Source organism: Fukomys damarensis, unplaced genomic scaffold (assembly GCF_012274545.1).
Source record: "Fukomys damarensis isolate Sample0158 unplaced genomic scaffold, DMR_v1.0_HiC HiC_scaffold_10, whole genome shotgun sequence".
NCBI classification, from domain to species: Eukaryota; Metazoa; Chordata; class Mammalia; order Rodentia; family Bathyergidae; genus Fukomys; species Fukomys damarensis.
The window spans coordinates 22,453,576-22,470,283 of NW_022900922.1; the positions used below are offsets into that span (position 1 = coordinate 22,453,576).

At 38.4% G+C, this 16,708-nt stretch overlaps 1 long non-coding RNA gene across 4 annotated transcripts in view; it reads left to right on the plus strand.

Moving 5' to 3' along the window:
• The first annotated feature begins 2,526 nt into the window (after nt 1–2,526).
• Nucleotides 2,527–16,708, plus strand: part of LOC104861472 — a 16,145-nt gene continuing 1,963 nt past the window's right edge. Inside the window, exons 1-8 of one of the 4 annotated variants that reach the window (XR_004516516.1) lie at nt 2,527–2,668; nt 4,970–5,107; nt 9,251–9,328; nt 9,947–10,062; nt 12,749–12,851; nt 15,110–15,329; nt 16,103–16,173; nt 16,429–16,534. This is a non-coding gene — a long non-coding RNA (uncharacterized LOC104861472). The remainder of the gene's footprint in view (nt 2,669–4,969; nt 5,108–9,250; nt 9,329–9,946; nt 10,063–12,748; nt 12,852–15,109; nt 15,330–16,102; nt 16,174–16,428; nt 16,535–16,708) is intronic. The other 3 variants (XR_004516515.1, XR_780058.2, XR_004516517.1) reach the window with 3 other exon arrangements.

Consider the following 16,708-nt stretch of genomic DNA (forward strand, 5'->3'; position numbering starts at 1 on the left):
ACTTAAGAATGGGGGAAAAAATAAGAACCAAGATAAGTCACATAAAGGTACAAAATCCCAATGATGAATGTAACTGTATTGTATACCTAAAATGTGCCAATAAAAAAAAAAAGCTTGCTTATGTAAGTTTTACCTTTTATAGAGTAAGTCCACCTGTACTATCTCATGAAGCTTGTTGCCTCAGTCTCTGGAGGCAAATAGGTAAGAAAATGTGGCTTAGAGAGTTTGTCACTTAAGCTGAAGACCCAAATCTTCCAGAGAGGAGCCAGTGTTCTTGCACTGTCCTGAGCTTCTGAGGACAGTTGTGCCTATGGCTTTGCTATAATGCTGCAGTTATGTCTCAGCACAGCTCCACACAGCAATCTAATACATTCTTGATGGTGACAACAGAGAAACACTTATTTTGCAGTATTAGAATTGGGCCCAGGGACTCATGCATGATAGATATATGCTCTATCACTGAACCACATCTCCAGCCCTAGTCCTAGAAACACTCTTAAAAACAGTTTTGCTTAGTGCTCCTTCCTTAGGCTCAGAAGGAGGATTTTGAGCTAGAAAATAATTGGAGTTATTTTTAGGGTTTCCTGGGGGTTAATGATTCATAAAATATTTAAGTATCAGATGCAACATATTAACAGTGGAATCTCTGACTTCAAAAGACTAAAGGATGGAGTATTAGGTGAAGGAGAATATTTTATTATAATAGGAGAATCTTGAATATGTCCTACTGGGAAATGCATCCTGTGAATTATCACTATGGCTCTATTTTCCTTATTTCTGACTGTGGAAATGAAAGCATCCTGGGTGCTCACTGAATGATTGAGAACACTGGAAATAAAATCCGTCGCCTTTGCTGAGTTAGCAGGAAGTTGTCACAGTGTTCATTACCCTTGCCTGGGCTGCTGAATCCTATTTGAAAATAAAAGCTGCAAGTGGACAACTTTTGAAGCTACTAAGACGATTATGGACCAATGGATATGTTACAGATGAACCACTACTCCACTCCCAAAAGAAGAAAAGAAAAAAACAAAACAAAACATGGCTTAAACCGAGTTAGAAAAGGTGTTTGTTATTCAAGCCTGAAGTATGTTTATCGTGAGGAAGGCAGAGCAAGATGGTGGGAAAGGACCTGGGATCATCATCCCCACAGAAACACCAATTTGCACAAGAATCTTTGCACACCATCGCTGTCAGAAGAGCTAAAGAAACCAGGTGAGAAGTTATAGTGCCTGGTTATGGCATTGTAAATTGCACCAAAGAGGCTACACTGGACAGCCTTACTTTGTTTGCATCTCCTTCCCCCAACTATGGGTGGCACAGGGCAGAGATGCTCTCTGCACTGGGGAAGAGAGTAAATTAAGCATATGAATAAACATTGGTCCACTACAGTCAAACCTAGCACTGTGCAGATCCCCTGCCCCCTGCCCAGCCCCTAACTCCGGGCTGACACCCACAACCAAACCTCTATATCTGCCCCTGTGCCATACAAGAGTCAGAACCCTTGTGTTATTATCTGAACAAAGAACATCCCACAACACATCATAGACTCAGAGGCAGGGGCTGTGAAAGGTAATTGAATTATAGGGTTGATACACCTGACTTGCTCTTAGGACACAGGGGCCTATTTCTGTATTAGCCTGCTGGACGTGGACTGAAACTTCTGAACTATGAGCCAAAACAAATCTCTCTTCCTTTAAGTTGTGGGTGTTGAGTGTTTTGTTCTAGCAGCAAGGAAAGTGGCTTAGATACCCTGAGACACAGATTGAAATTCTGGCCTGCATCACTGGCAGCCAACTACAGTGGCCTGTGGGAAAAAACATTATTTTTGACAAATTGTGTTGGAGTAACATGCAGAAGAATAAAACTAGATTCTTAGCTCTCACCATACACAAAAGTAAACTCAAAATGGGTTAGAAAGTTCAATATAAGACCCCAAACTATGACACTACTGGAAAAAACCATATGGAAAATACTCCATGACATTGATCTGGGCAGTGATTTATTTTTTGGCTATGTTCACAAAAACACAGGCAACAAAAGCAAAAACAATAAAAACCGGGACTCCATCAAACTGAAATGTTTTTATATGGCAAAGGAAGCAATCAGCAGGATAAATGCACAGGCCACCGAGTAGGAGAAGATATTTGCAAACTGTCCTTATGATAAGGGGTTAATATCTAAAATAGATGAAGAGCTCAACAAACTAAAATCCCCAAACCCAAATAGCCTCATTAAAAACATAAGCAACCATCCTAAATAGATGTCCCAAAGGGCGACACACAAATGGACAACAGGTACGTAGAAAATTTGTCGACATCACTAATCAAGGAAATGCAAATGAAAACCACCATGCAATGTCACGTCAGCTTTGTTAGAATGGCTATGATGAAAAAGAAGATAATCGGTGTTGGTGTGGCTATGGAGACAAGAGAACACTTGCGGGAATGCAGACTAGTATAGCCATTATGGGAGGAATGCAAATTAGGACAGGCGTGATGGAAAACAATATGGGGTTCTATTAAACATAGAAAAAATATCACACAGCAGTCACACTACCGATATTTAAAGATGGTGACGTCAGTATGTTGAAATGATATCTATGCTCTCGTGTTGACCTACAATAGCCAAGATATGGAGTCAATCTAAACATCCATGAACTGGTGACTGGGTAAGCAAAATATGTGTTCCATACGTGATGGAATACTATTTGGTCATAGAAGAAGGAAGCCCTGTCCTCTGCAGAAATGTGAATGAGTCTGAAGGATATACATTATGTGAAATAAACCAGGCAGAAAAACAAATACCTCACGATCTCATTCACAAGTGGAATTAAAAAAAAAAGTTGATCTTGTAGAAGTAAAGAACAGGATGGTGGTTATTACAGGTTGCAGACCCTAGTAGGGAAGAAAAGATGGAAAAATATTGGTCAAAGGATATAACGATCATTGTTTTATAAGAGGAATAAGTCAACAAATCAATTATATGATAGGGTCATTACAGTAAGTGATAAACGTACTGTATTATGAAATGCAAAGAGAGTGGATGTCAACTCTTCTCAACAAAACTAATAACTATGTAAGGCAATACATTTGTTAATTAGCTAAATTTAGCCATTCTACCATGTATATATACTCCTAAGCATTGCGTTGCACATGAAAAATGCATACAAATTTTTCTGTCAATTAAAAAATTAGGTGATACTGATCTGTAACAATATTGATAAATTAGAGATCTACTAAGGACCTATTGTTATCAACTAAATTACAGTAATTGCTTTTTTTTTCTTTTTGTACTGGGGATCGATCTCAGGACCTTGAGCTTGCAAGGCAGGTGTGGTGCCACTAAGCTAAATCCCCAGTCCAATAATTGATTTAAAAAAATATTTGCACAGGTATAAAAATTGGAGATGAATGAGATATTCCTTTGCTTTGAAGAAAGTTAATGAAGTTTGTAGAGCATTAAAAGTTGCATTACACTATGCTAACATGAAGGATTAGTTTATTCCCTGTGTACTAGGTTGAGCTTCTGATGAGATTTTGTAGGTCAGCTTTCGGAAGCACAGGTACTGTCCTGGGGCAAAGAAGTGACATGTTCACCAGTAGGTGGTGAGGTGTGGTATGTTCTTCTTCTGTCAGCCTGTACTTTGGAGCAGCCAGAAGACCTCTGGGGTTTTCTGTACGAAGTGTGGGTCAGAGTCAAGAGTAAAGTATCCTTCCGTAGGAATCACTCAGCATTGCACAGAAATGGAAACAGTGTCGGTTGAGCTTCTTTACATTTTTACTTTCAGAAATGAGGGGCTATGAAGTAGCTAAAAATGATGCCAGTGTGCAAATATCAGAACTGTATTTTGATTATTAGGGCATCTTTGGAAGTATCACTTTATTTTCAGTTGCTATGCTACATTTGACCTGGTTTTTATTTGGACAGAATCGGGAAATGTGCTGTGTTACTATGGGTGGAATTGTGGTAGCAAAATCTAATAATGGTGTTTCTTGTCCATTTGTTCTTCATGCTCATTTTATCCTCACTTGGCAATATAAATGGTGAAACAACAAATTCAAAGTACAGTTTCAGTCCAATGTCCATTTAATGCTATTGACATAACTTTCTATAGTTATTATCAGCTCAGATAATGAAGTTCAGAAATAAAATTGCTTCATAGTTATATAATGTTTTCTCAGAATATTACAAAGCAGAGATTGAAAACAAAGCTTAGGTTTGTATTCATTTGCCAGGAAATACAACATTGTTTATCATCTTATAGATGGGTAAATTGAGTGTAGAAGTTAGGTAGTTGTATGCAATATTTGGTTCTCCTTGATTATTTACTTCTGTTTTCTTAAAACAACAAAATCTATTTTAAATAAAGCATCTGCTAGGAATCAAAGCAAAAAGCCCTATTTTTATGAATTTGGTTTTGATTTTCCATTATTTCATGACAACAAGATGGTAAGGAAAATAACATGTCATAAACTCTTTAAGTGAATGATTCAGATCATGAATTATTAAAAGGTGTGAAATGTTAGAGAGGTTTGAATAGCTCAATAAATTCATACTGTATTTTCTATATCCCAGTTGCTGAATGTTTTATGAGCAGTCACCCTTACAGAAAGTACTGATGATGAACTGTATGCAGGGGGAATTATGTCTATATTCCACTTTCCATGAAAACTATGTTCCTCATAGTATGAGTTATATGTTATTTTATACACATGAGGCTGTATGTAGATAAAAAGATGTCTCTGTTGCTGACACATAGAAAGCATAGAACACAGTGTTCATATAACTTATTGTTACTGTATAAGGTCCTCTCTCATTGTGAATCTGCTAAAGCTCAGAATTAGACACCTGAGAGCAGCATTCTAATAGCCCTTACAAGAAGAATCATTTATCTAAAGGAGGAGAGACTGAAAAGGTCAGCTCTTTTTGAAACCCCCCACCCTCTAATTTTTGTCTTTCTTTTCTGCAGCTTTGCATAAACCAGGCCATTTTCACTGCCTTTCTGGACCATGCACAACTGAGATCACCATGGCTTGGTAACACATTTATAGACCCATTACACATCATCTGGAGGAAGGAAGACACAAAGGACTTTGATAGCATAAAGGTATTTGCAAAGCATCATAGGGCGGGAGTGAGACTGGATTCCCTGTGTTCACATGGAAGAATGTCTATATTTTAAGTAGCGTTAAATATTCATAACTTCTTTTCCATGTATAATATTCATGATGCAATCATTATTTTTATTGTATTTGCGTTCTATAAGTAAGAAAACGAAATTTAAAATCGGTCCTATAAAGGAAATCTTGTGAAACTATGAGATTATCTATCTATTTTATTATTTATCTACCTATCTAGTTCTCTGCTTATTTGCTTCTTCTGGGAACTGCGGAGATGCTGATGGTGTTTGGAAAACATATTGATTAATTTCTTTTACCCAAATGCACAAAGCTTTGCTTGAATGATTGTTGTTTTGGGAAAGAATCGGCTTTCTAAACCTATTCATGAAATGATAACCCATTCCTGTGTCTAGATGTGGACCCGTTTCTTCCATTCACTGTGTTGTTTCCTAGGTGTGGTCATCTCATGTAGTGTATACAGAAACTGTAATAGGTGCTTTCAGGGTATAGACAGAGTCTTCTGTCAAATTCAGGGCTTTCATACTAAGGGAAGAAGTACTGAGCTATCTGTGAATTGATGGACCTTTATGGAGGAACAGTTTACAAAAGTTGCCATCTGAAAATGACATTTTGGTAAAATTTTCCCATACTGTGAGACCACATCATGTCTAGTAAGAACATCTTACAACCAGATTAATTTGGGTGTAGTTCCAGCTTTGTACTTCTTTACTCTGTAGTCCTGGAGAGATACTTTTCTTGAGCCTGGACAGCATAACTTCTCAGCATCATTCTCATCTCTAATACAGGGAAGTGAATTCTTACTTATCTCAGAGGAATTAGGGGAATAAAAATACTAAAAAACAAAACAAAACTAAACTAAACTAAAAACCCTAAAAAAATAGTACACTACACTGTGATGTACTATATAAAATGCATTTTCATTATTACATTACTTTGAACTTTAATTTGAGATTTGAGTACCAAAAGATGCAATGTAATTAAGATTTTCTACTGAAGGTATAAAAGGTTATTTTATCATAATATGTTCTTATAACTTGCATATTTTTCTCATAGGGCAAGCAGATATAAGTCAAAAGCAATAATAGCCTTATTACCAATGTGAGACAGCGTTCATGCACAAAAATGTGAACAATCATCTTCCCAACATTTTCACTAAGGTTAAGGCAGCATTACATTCCAGTGCACTTTTATGATGCTTGTACTGTTTGCCAACTGGCAGGGGTGAAGAGGCTTAGTTTTTGCAGATCAGGTTCTTGTCTTTTTCTTCTAAAATCCTCAATGTTTTGTTGTTCTTTCATTTCTTGTTGTAGTTACCAGTATTTCCCTGATTTGTGCTTATTTAAGAAACTGACTTTTCATCCGCATTATATCATGGAGTCAAACAGTTATGTTGGTACTATTTACTAACTGTAGATTCTTGTTTGAGCAAGTTAGTTAAAATCCTTGAGCCTCAGTATTTAAAAAAAATCTAACAGGGATGATAGTTCCAAGCCCAAAATGCTATGTATGGTATGTATGAATTGGAATAATGTGCATCAAATATGATACATGCTAGTTATTCATAAACACACAGTTTTCTCCCAAACACCAAAGTATGCCACGTTTATATTTATGACTCTTACAGTGCCTCAAAATGTTTGTTAAATGAAGGAATGATGGTGACTTCTGGTGATCTCTGTCTAAGCAGTGATCATGTTGCTCTTTTAGTTATGGGCAAAGGATTGCTGTGGGGAATCTGTTGGTTGTATGAAGCGTTTCACCTTTTAGGACTCCACGGACAGCTATATTTGACATCCAAATTTTCACTGGAGACTTGGACATATCTGTAGCCAATGAAGGAAGTCATGGAGAAGAAATACTATGTTTCTTGGGACTGAGCAACTCAGAAGCAGCCACCAGAACTCTGAAAATGCCAAGCAAATACTGGTAATGAGGAAACTCTAAGACACTAGTCTCCCAGTGGCACTGACTGCAACATGATCTAAAAGACCTGAGGTATTCTAGGATTGGGTTCTCTTACAGGGGGCCACTCACCCTGGACTTACCAGCCACCACTGAATACACATGCTCCAGGCACTGTCTAGAGGCTCAGTTCTCTAACACCATCCAAGACAGCTGATGAAAACTTGGAGATTTCATAAAATTGCCAAGACTTGGGCTAGTTTCACGAGACTCATAAAACAAGAAACCGTGCTTTAGATTTAGGGGGGTATCGTTCTCCAAATTTACGGAAGCCAAGGGAAGTACTTTTGCTATCCGCTTTTGCCAAGAAATCAGGATATTTCCTCAAATTTTCACACAATGCAAAAAGAGACAAGGAGATGAAGGGGAGAAAGCTATGTAACATGAACCCCAGCTACTCTTCATCAGTCTTCACGAAGACTTCTCTCATAATTTTGGCTTCTGTTTTCCCTTCTCTAAACAGAATAATTACAGAACCACAGAAATCCCTTCCATACAGAGCTATAGTTATCCTTAAAGCGATAGCAGAAGGATTATTGCAAAGTGCAGAGTTGGCTGTGACCTGATACTGTTGACATGAGTTTGATTTTTTAAATATATCATTTTGATAGTCAGAGTGACGAAGAAAAAGAGAACTCTCAACTACTAGCACAAATGCTTACCAATATTTTTTTTTTTCAGGTAAGAAAATAAAAAATGGTTGACGTCAGTAGAGCAATTGATGCCAGGCAGGATGTCCCAGCATTATGATTTAGTAATCATTCTCACCATCTTTAAATAGAACCAAAATGTGTTAATCACTGGTTAGGAATCTAGGAATGATGGAAGACACATGATTAAAATTGTTCTCTAGAAAATTGCTTCCACACTCATGTAAGGAAGAGCAACTCTCAGGTAAATCAGATGATCTACAGGTCATGATGCTCCATTTGGGGGGCAGTGCCCAAGAGCCCCTCCCCTTGTTCACTTTTTATCGCCAGCTTCACTGCATAATGAGTGGTCATTGTTGTCCACCTGTTCATCAGGGCCTGTCTGAACTGGAAGACTCTATTCAGCTGAGCTGTCTAATCTCCAGCAACATTGCCCAGTTTTGTTTCATATTTTTACCTGCTGTAGCCTGCTTAGAAAAGATTTCCTCACCTTTTCTTCCCTACTATGGTTGCCTCCCAAAGTGCAGTCCCGCTGAGAGCCTGCTAGGAGCCTGTGAGTCTAGGACTGTTGTCTGGAATATTCTGTGTCCCCACTCTTGGGCCAGCGTTCTCTCTTCTAGGTGAAGGACATCCATATTTAAGCTTCTGTGCAGGATCTTCCTGCTGTTCTTGAGCCCATCTCTCTTTGGAAGTAGAGAAATAAACTTCTCAGTTTCAAAAAACAAAGAGTTAGTATTTCCTCCACCCCAGAAACCTGTGCCTAATATAAACCAAAGTGATTAAAAATTTTGGGGGACTGGACAAACTTGAGTCCACGTAGGTTCATCAACAAGATTTTTATAATGGGATGGACATAGGAGAAATGATGGAAAATGATTATAGTGGTAAATGACTCTGCAGTTTGGCATCCATAGGTATATCTGGAAGTTATTGGTCATTTTGTTTCATTAGAACAATCATGCCAAATATATCCTTCATAGTAGCTAAAATAACAGTGATTACAAGAAATAATAAAGATTGCTACCTGTTTTAGCAAAAATAGATCTAATCGTAACATACTTATTCTTAATTGTTGACTACCAATAACAATCATTATTTCTAGCAATGCTCTATTTAGTGTCTTATAATCATCATCATCATTTACCACCTATATGCCTGGCCCTATACCAATGATATCATACATATTTTTTTATGTGATATTCATGATAAGCCCATCTTTCCCAGATGAGGAAACTGAAGTGTTTAAAGCATGCGTGGGTTGCTGTTCCCTGAAGATTCATGAGCCTGGGGTCAAACTGCAGCACTGCTGGGGCACAGACTGTACTGTGAGACTCTGGGCTCTTGCTAACCAGGCAAAGCCTTCTCCAATGGAGACTTCTATACCTAAAGACTTTGCACTGTATTAATACAGAGAAAAAAACGGAAAAAGTTGGTGTCTTTGTGATTTGTCCAGCTTTAACCTTAACTGATTTTAGTAGAGAATATTTAAAATTTCAGGGTTGAAATATGAAAAGCCAGGAGTATGAAAGGGGAAGAAGGTGGTGTGTTCCTGTACTGTTCATCAAATCAGGATATGTAAGTGTTATGCAACTTGCCTGAGTTGTCATTGCCTCCCCTACACTAGGCTGTCTATTAATGTCTGGCCTGGTGTATTATGCTGTTCTGAGGGATAGTACCATCAACCCATAGGTAAAGAAAGGCAGGAAGTTCAAATCTGGACAAACATGCCCAGAAATGACTGAAGCAAGAATAACTAGCATTCAAAGAGAAGAACCTGAGCAGCCAGGACACGGTGGGAGATAATGCAGATGTCTATGAAATCTTGATTACCTCCCACCCACTAGGATAAAGGGGTTGTTCTCAAGGGCAGAGAACCGGCCTTCTATCTTGTTTCTGCATCTACAAAGATGCTCCCTGCTAGGTTTGTTTACCCTTTAGCTTTATCCTCAAACTATAAACCAAGATGATTTTCCCCTAAATATGTAATTTTGAGTTAATGCCACCTGTCCCCATCCCACACTGACTTCTGTTTCTCCCTGTATTCTCCAAACACCCCCACTGGTCTCTATCCTGCCGTATACAATAACATAGTAAAAATGATTGGAAGAGAATGAACGTGAAGATAATAAACCACTGTATTGGGTTTCCTTGTTACCAAACAGCATCCTTATTTCGTGCTGTATTTCACTGTAGGAGAGGAGAGCTGGGCCATCTTGTTGTGCAGCTCCGAAGCACAGTCAGGCCTGAGACTGAGACGGCGGGGAGGAGATTTATGACCGGCAAAAAAAGCCCAAAAAACAAAAAACGGGGTAGGTAACATTGATCAACGCTACTAGATACTCAGAACATCCAAGTGGTCAACGGGAGTGCATTTTCATGGATTGCAGTTGCTGATTCTTGTGCTCCTGTAGGCAGGATATTCAGTTCAGAGGGAGAAGGCCAACTTCAGCAGAGTGGGTCACCAGAGAAGTCATGCAAATAAACTTTTGTTCTCCATAGCCCACCAGTGTGCATTATACATACAAGGGGTGATCACAATACATAGCCTATACTTAAATTTAAAAAAAATGTATAACATGAAAAGACACATCGCCATTAATCCTCCTGAAAATGCTTCCCCTTGCTTTGAGCACACTTATTCCATCATTTCTGCTACTTTCTGGACACTGCTGCCTGAGTGTCTTTGTGCAGTGTGATCAGAACAATGACGAGTGCTTCTGCCAAGATCCATCCAACGGAGAAGTAGGGATGTCAGAGCATTACAGGAAGTCCTCATGCACTTTATTCGCTGTACCTGCACCGTAAGACTTGTTCTGGATCCTCCCTGAAATCAAAATGACCACGGGAGGTAAACATTTTGAACTGTTTCAGGATATCGAGCCAGTCACAACAAGGCAACTAAAGACACACATGACAGAGGGCTTCCAGGACTGCTTCAGAAAGTGGAAGAAATGATGGGCTAAGTGTGTTTTAGGTGAAGGGGCATATTTTGAGAGAGATTAATAATAATATGTCTTTTGCTTTAATAATTTAAAAAATTTACCGTTCACTGTATTTTTATCACTTTGCATATATTATCTACTATAGACATAACAGCTACATATTCACATATATGAATATATTATTCTATGAAGAATATGAATTAAAATTCTTCATGTATTTATAATAATTATTATAATGAATGTCAAGATGTTACTGACAATTATACTTAATATGTTAAAACACATTCCTAAGATGTACAGCATATAATATTGCACTCGTGTACTAATATATAATATATGTTAATTTTTCTATGCACACCCATATGCAAAGGGTGGGGTAAGAAATACGTCTTTGCAAGAGGAAGGGAATAAGAGTGGAGGACAGGGGGTGCTGGGGGGTACTGGGGTGATGGGTAGGCACTGAAATTCAACATGTTGTAAAATTAATTGCACTTGTTGAAATACTTTTAGAAAGAGTAAACCCCAATTTAAACTGTGGTCTTTCAATGATTGTGTTTTTTAAGTGTAATTTCATAAATTATGACTAGTGTCCTACTAAGATGAGAAACAAGGATGATAGGGGAAGCTATGCGTGAGTGGTGGCAGGGGGAAAAGGAGAAATCTCTGTATTTCCTTGCCACTTTTGCTTTAAATGTAAAACCGCCCCCAAAAGGGATTTTTTAAAAAATGCAAAACAGGAGAAAAGAAGGAAGGAAGTAAAAGAAAAGAAGGGAGAAAGGAAGGAAGGAAGAGAAAGGAAGGGAGGAAGAAAGAAAGAAAAAGAAAGAAAGAGAAAGAAAAAGAAAGAAAGAAAGGGAAAAAGAAAAAGACAAGAAAAAAAGAAAGAAAATATGTCATTGGACTGCATGGTCTTTCACTTCATTCTACTTTCCTTAATTTCTTAATCCTGGAGAACCAGAAAACCTTTTGGAGAAAGGAAATAAAACTCTTCATCCAAGAATTCCAGCAAGAGTTTGATTTACTATGAAACAGAAAAGCCATTTAGTGTTTTCTCTGAGTTCAACATTATGACTGTCATGAAAGAATTGTTTAGTAAAGGCAAAAATTATAGCTACTTATGGCTCCCATTTTTGTTCATTGTTTTGGAGAGAAATTATGGTAAAATTTTGGATGAAGTTTGAGTACTGGCTACTTGACATGTTATATAATTTCTTGATTATGAGTGTGTGCACTTGGTGGGGGAGAAACATTGCTTTCCATGATAAGTGGGGTGCTGATATTTAATTATATGTATTTCACTTACAGAAGTCTTTTGAAATTCTTGGCAGTCTGAAAGTATGAGTCTATATTATTATTATTTTATTTATTTTTGAGACAAGGTCTCTCTAAGATTCCTGTGCTGGCTTCGAATTTGCCACCTTCCTGCCTCAGCCTCCTGCATGCATAATTAGGATTATAGTCTTGTGCCACCACATCTGGATGAGGTCATATTTTAAAAACTTGAGAGCTGGGGATGTAGCTAAGTGGTAGACTACTTATCAAGTACGTGTAGGAACCTGGGTTATATCTCTGTGCTGCAAAAACAAATTAATCCCTCTAACTGAAACTTGGACAATTTCTAACATTTCATAATCCTGACCATTGGTCACTTTTACTTTCTTCTGATATTCAGACAGAATTTTTACAAAGGTAAATAAAAACAAAACAAGACATGATTGTAAAAGGACAAAAAGACCGTTTACTGAGAACTTTTACAAAATAACAAGCATATCTCTTTTAAATTTTATTACAGTAAAACAGATTTTTCCCCCTTTACTTACTGAGACACTAGCAATTTAGAACTTCTGAATTGTATTATGTTTTATCATTTCCTGTTGCATTAGTGAGTTTCCATGTGGTTATACAAATTTCTTGACAAAGTACCATTATTTCTATGGCTATGCAGCAAAGTATAGTCTGAATTATGTAGCTACTTTTATTATAACTTCAGCTAATGTGATAATATACACCATATTATTATGAGATGTTTCATAGTGTTTTCACTTTTGAAAAGGGGCAGGCAAGCTCACAAAAAGAAGAACAGGAGAGAAAGAAAGATTGGAACAGATCAGCAAAGTATGCTGTTGAAGAAGCATGTCAGTCTTATAGAATAATGGGTAATACAATTTATTCTTCTGGGGAGAGTGGAAAAAATAAGGGGCTGTCCCTTTTGTTATAATTCAGGAAGACAAACCGTGTGCTTGAGATCAGAAATCACCTGCTTTTGTGTCGGGGACACACGTCAAGCGGGTAGGCAATGGAGATGAGCTCGTTAGACAGATGGGTTATTTCATTTAGACTGAATATAGCACTAAGCTCTTCCAGTCCTGTACATTCATTGAGCACCTACAGAGTACTGTTCTAGACGGTATGGAGACAATGGTGGGAGGAAAAACTCTCCGCAAACAGCTCATGGCATTTATCGTTACAACACAGTGTCATGGAGAAATGTAAAGTAGTCACTATAGTGCACTGTAATACATACTATAAAAAGAGATAGTGCAGGATGCTTTGAAGGTGAAATAGGAGCTCCGGGTGAGAGAGGAGCTGGGGTTGTGCAGAGCAGCGAGAAGTGTGTGTGGGAGAAGGATGGGCAGAGGCACTGGACATGACAGGCGTGGGCCCATATTCTGTACTTCATTCCACGGGGGTTCCACAGAGGTTTTCAGGAAAAGGAGTCATCGTTCAGTTTTGTAATTTAGGGTTTTGGAAAGATGACCCTGCAAACAGTGCACAGGATGGACGGGAGCGGCTCTCCCCGGATCACTGAGAAGAGGAAAACAGGGCAATGTTGACGATCTACACCATTGCACATCAGATTTAAGAAATGGGTTCCTAACCCCAAGATGGATAGCAACACATACATGTCAGTTATACATCTCAGGCTTACTGTGTACTGGGGATGTGACTGAAAAAATGTGTCTGTTTAATAAAAAATTATTACAGTAGAAGACACACTGCTATGAATCCCCTTCAAAACACTCCCTTTTCTTCAAACACGTTGATCCCATTGGTCTTGCCACGCTCGGAAGCAGCTCTGGAGGGCTTCTTTTGTGAGTGTCTTTAGTTGCAGTGATGTGGCTGCTTCAATGACCTGAATAAACTCAAAACTTTTCCTTTAGTGTTCATTTTCAGTTTGGGGAAAAGCCGGAAGTTGCGCGGTGCCAGATCCGGTGAATAAGGTGAACGAGGACACACCATGATGTTCTTACACAGCTGCCTGTCTGCTGGGTGGCACTCAGGAGCAGCATTCACTGTCTTTTTTGGACATCGCACCTCAGAAAGACACTCAGAAGAAAGGACTTCCAGAGCTGCTTCAGACAGCGGCGAGAAGGACGGGATGAGTGTTTGAAGTGAGGCGAAGTAGTTTTAGGGAGATTAAAGGCAATATATCTTTTACTGTAATAAACTTTCACAAATGTAAACATTCATTATAATTTTCCATCATCCCTTGTACTTAAGCTAAAATCAGCTGAATGTAGGAATTGGCAGGAAAGCAGGGTTCAAGGGAGTTATGAAGTTTTGAGCTTGGATGAGCATTTAGCTGGTTGGCTATGAGAATTGATGAATATCTTGGTTAATGGATTTTGTTTTGGTTGTATTCTCTTTTTTTGGTACCAGGGATCGAACTTGGGTCCTTGCACTTGCAAGGTAGGCAGTGGAACCACTGAGCGAAATCCCTGGCCCTTGCTTGTATTAAGTTTGAGGCTACTTCTCAGTCATCTAGGTGAAGGTTTCCAGAGATTTTTAAATATAGGCATTTGCAGCAAGGTAAGCACTGGCATTGGTGGCAGTCAGAATATGAAAAATGGATGAAATCACTCAGGGAGAGTGGAGGAAGAGGAGCAGCCTGAGGGTAAAACTCTGGAGGACCAAGCTTCTGGGGGCCTATGGGGCAGAGCTAGTAAGGGAGAGCAAGAAGAGGGCAAAGAGGGAGGGAGAGACACAGGAGCAAAAGGTGATGCAGTAGTATAGAGACGAGAGCTTTCAGATGGAAGAATCCAACTGTGTCAGGGTCTCCTGGGAAATTAAGGAAAATAAAGACCAGGAGAGTCTCTAGATGAAAAAGTAGGAAGAGTCAGTGATTAGATGCAAACCACATGCTTTTCCTAGAAGCAAAAGGAAAGTTGGACATGAGGAAAAGGTAAGGAAAGTTTCTAACTGGTGAGACTTGAGCAAATATGAACTCTGAACGAAACTGTGAAGGCATAATACAAAGATTCTCCTTGGACTTGAGGGAGGATGGATTTGGATGTGGATGTAGACAGGAAGCAGGAATGGGAGTAAGTCTGCATATGATGCTTATCTTCCTGATGTCAGACTAAGTTATTCATTGGTCCGCTTGTACTTGAAAAGTTTCTCTCTCTCGACACAGGTTGGCACAACTCAGGCAGTCATCTCTTGAACATGCGTCATTGCTCATAAGAAAGTCTAAGCGAGGAAAGAGGCAAAATTACTACAGACACATTAACAATATTCAAACAACACTCTCAACCCAAATGCCTTACAATATACAATTTTTGACGACTGATCAATATTGTGTCATCTTAGAGTGAGTACAAGGCACGAAAACAGCTGGAAACTCGAAATAACAGGTATTTTATTCTATCTGACCCTTGGTGAAAAGATGTAAATCAAACAAGTATGCCGCTATGAGTTTTGACTCTTTTTATTGATTGTATGGACTAATAGGGTTTCTTTTGGTAGATTTGTACATGTGAGAAACATACATTGATCATCTCTAACACTGCACTACCCCCTTGTCTTACGCGCCTCTTTATTTGCACATTGATTTGGGCTCAAAACATTGCCAGATCCTCTCTCTTTTGTCATAGTCCAGAACATTTTAGTTACTTTACATTTTGTACATGCAAACAATGATTACTCAAAATTGATTTTTATTCTACTGAGAGAAGCTGTAGTTGGTCACAGGTATAAACAGGCTGGATACAAGATGCAGAGAGGCTTTCATGCTTGAACACGAATCTTTCTGTGAATAGCATTCAATTCATTTAGAGTCATTGCACCATTCAAGGACCGACAGAGACACTCGGTCCTTGCACTCCAGTGGCACAGTGAACAATTTGCACTCAATAAAGATTTTTATTTGGGAAATCATTGTGTTGTGGTCCAGGAGACTGAGAAGCAAACCCCACTGTGATTACGTGGTTATTTTTATTCTCAGAACTTCAGTACTGTTGTAGTTAAATGTCTTAATTACATTGAAAAATTTTGCTGCCTCGATAGATAGTGGCAAACAAATACTTTGGAAAATCAGTACTTGACTTACATGTGGGTATAATTTTAATTTGGATATTAATTCTCACTTGTAACTTCTGGCAATTTGAATATTTTACCCTACTGAAAGATGGTTTCCAGGTACAAGACTAATGACTGGGAGGCCATATTGAAAGGACTTTGAATTTTGGCTCCAAGCAGGTATGTACATGAATTCTTACAATTTTAGTTTCCAAATTTGTAAAATCTCCATAATAGTAAGTGTCTTTATTGTGGGGGTTAGTGTTAATATAGGTAAAATACTAAGCACATAGCTACGGTAGGTATAAATGTTAGCCATTATTTTTATCATGTTAGCTCTTAATGGACCGCTAGCAATCATGTAAATATCATGCTTTATGAGGTAAAGATACTTTCAGCCAATATATTAGGATTTCAAAACGTTTGTTTTTGCAGAAATGAGCTTCAGCAAATGCTGTTTCTGGTTAGAGTTTTAGATCTGCGTGTGGCAGTGACCATCATTCACCTGTGTGGACCTCAGAATTTTTACTTGTTATGCGAGGTGTGTTTCCAAGATAATTTTCAAAGTCAGTTTCATGTTCACAATGCTGTTTATATATTGTCTGAATTTATTCCAAAATTTTAACTGAGGTTGACTTTTTTTTTTTTTTTTTGGCTTGGGTAATTTCCCTCACCTGGCCAACATTCTGTTTCATTTGTTTGTTTGTGGTACTGG